This window comes from Branchiostoma floridae, chromosome 19 (assembly GCF_000003815.2).
Source record: "Branchiostoma floridae strain S238N-H82 chromosome 19, Bfl_VNyyK, whole genome shotgun sequence".
Classification (NCBI taxonomy): domain Eukaryota; kingdom Metazoa; phylum Chordata; class Leptocardii; order Amphioxiformes; family Branchiostomatidae; genus Branchiostoma; species Branchiostoma floridae.
In genome coordinates this window covers 933,623-936,544 of record NC_049997.1, presented here as the reverse complement: position 1 = coordinate 936,544, position 2,922 = coordinate 933,623, and positions in this window count along the sequence as shown.

Genomic DNA, 2,922 nt, shown 5'->3' with positions numbered 1-2,922 from the left:
CTGTCTGTCTCAGCAGTAACTGTCTTCTGTTAAGAAACAGCACAATTACTGTACTCGCTTTGCTTCAGGTAGTACTTTCAAGTTGGACAAACCAAGGACAAATTCCTTGAAAAGAACCTTTAGGTATAGAGCAACATCAATGTGGAACCAGCTGCCTAAGGCGCTACAGTCTGCCCAATCTGTAAGATCTTTTAAAAAGGGCCCCTGTGATGTGATCCCCAGTCTGAATTGAAACTTGTAAATAGATCTTGGCTGTTCCATTGACTTGTGTATTGTGTATTTTGTATATATTATGTATTGACTGCTCCTTTTTATGCACTGTGTATATAATGATGGCATGGCGTGCCATAGGGCACGTCACTAATGGATTTTCAAATAAAGTCTCTCAAAGTCTCACACGAGAAGGAATGAGCCAAAATACCGTCAGAATGAAAATTATTTTCTATTCCTGGGAATTTGTAGTGCATTCTAGAAATTCTTACTGCATTCCAGATATTCTTTCGGCCACATTCTGGCAGGATTAGAATTAGCTTGCCGTTTTGGTTCTCCATCGAATGAGATAAGAATGTTTCGAATAATGTTAACATGTTGGAATCCCGCAGAATGCGGTCATACTACACTTAGAATAGTTAGAATACACTTAGAATACACATTGAATGCCGTTCGATATTTCTCCACTTCAAATGCACCTGTTTTTTTTCATGTCAAAAACTTTCGGGTCAGCCAAAAGAACGGGCACAAATATCTGGAATGGAGTGAGAATGTTTAAAACACACTACGAATTCCCAGGAATAGAAAATAATTTTCATTCTAATGGCATTCCGGCTCATTCTTCCTCTCGTGTAAAGGGGCCTTTACTAACATCAAGGCGTGGGCTGCCCATTGGATCAAACATCTGCTCTCAGATAGACCTACGTTATTTGATCCACTGACCTGCCTTAATCCATCGGTTGACGGGAAAGTCAAACGTTGGGCCGTTTTGGTCAGGATGTATCTTCACGGAGACGGACTGACAGAACCAGTTGTCGAACCAGGCGGTTTCGGTACGCCAAACCTCCAGTTCCTGGATGGGGCCAGGTCTGACGTCAACATGGTCCACAATGAACCTGAAGTAATGTAAAACAACCACCCTCAACTACTGAGGTGAAGCAGGCATTTTTTTTTACTAATATTGTAAAATCTAAGTCGCAATGCGACGTGGTTCCCGTTTTCAGCCAAGAAACCCGAATCAACCATGCTATCCTCATGTTGTGCTGAAAACTTCGACCAGGTTAAGAAGTTGTTTACTTGTGACTCTTTTCAGAGCTCAGAATCTTTCAGAGACAAAAACGTTCAAGATGTTGTAAAGCATGTTGACGAAGGAACTGTTACACTCAGGCATCAAAGGTGATGAAAATGAAAATATCAGACTTACTCAAGGTCACTGCCTCTTTCAAAGTCGTTGAACAGTAGGCTCAGATGTATATTACGTGATCTCTTTCCTTCGCTGTCAATCAGAGCGATGTAGATGTTTCCGTCCGTGCCAGCACCTTGGTAGTTCCCAGTCTTTACTTTCACAAGCGCTGAGTTTACGTGCCTGTCACCCTATTGGCGGTACGCCCAAAATAGTTGTAAACAGTTGCCTCCAAAACGACCCTGTGTGCGATCTTAGACCCAAAGTGCATAAATGTTTCGGTATTCTTTTAATCGTAATCGATATCGTGTTTTATTTACAAAATTAAAACCACAACATTTTCAAGTACATGATATGCTAGAGTGGTTGATTGAACGAACAACACGTGTTGTCTGTGCCTCATAGAATTCTTCATTCTATTATGTACACCGATAACATTGTATTTAAGTTAACGCCAGCCCTATCAGAAAGAAGTCTTGATGGGCTTAGAATTTAGACAGACAAAAAAGGTACTGGTTTCAACTTAGTCAATTTAGTAATGTACATGGAGCACAACAGTAGTATTACAACGCTATCTAGTGCACAACCGTAAAGGAGGTTTGAAAATCTATTGTCCAATGTTCGTTCTTTGTATCAAATCATCTATATAATGATTCAATTCTTAGCTATAACAGTAAAGTAACGCTGCTACAGGTACTGACTACAATATTTGAAATACCCAATTTAGGTTCTACGTAACAAAGTACAATATAATATAATATTCATCTCGCGTTCTATTTTCTTTCAAATTTGCGTTGTCTATGTTCCTTCTTAAACAGAACCAAACCAAAAGTATACTTAAGTAATGCCTAATGGTTTGTAACAATGATGTCTGTAAGGTTGTCTATTTCAGGACATCTATAGGCTTAACATCGAGCCATACTCAGTCGTTGCTTCCGTGTCGTACTCGTACACAGGCCTGGCGTCCGAGTCTATATCCGAATCTATGTGCTCGTGGTTATCTACCTGGTCCGTGTCTGAAACCTCACTATCTGGATCCGGCAAAGTCTGATGGTCGTTAGGTAGAGCATTCGGGGAATCAGGCCAAGCTTTTGGGGAATCCGGCCATACTTTAGGAGAGTTCGGTCGAGCTTTAGAAGGTCTAGAGTCAGGCCAAGCTTTAGGTGGGTCCGGCCAAGCTTTAGGTGAGTCCGACCAAACTTTAGGTGTGTCCGGAGAAGCTTTAGGTGAGTCCGGGCCTGGAGTGTCCGTCACGGATCCCCGACTGTCGTCCTGCCCTAACCCGCTATCGCGGTCACTCCTGCATTCCGGATGCTTGGGATGGACCTGACCCCGTTTCTTTTTCTTCCTCAGTTTCTTCTCTTTCCCGTGTTGGGGAGTATTCTGGGGAGCCTGTAGTGGCGGAAGTGTTCCCCCACGGGGCCCTGATGGTCTTGCCTCATGCTGTCCCCTTTGTGCTGAAGTGAGGTGATCAACTGGACGCTTCAGATGGCTGAAATGATGTGAAGAGAAGTGTGTTCGAAAACATG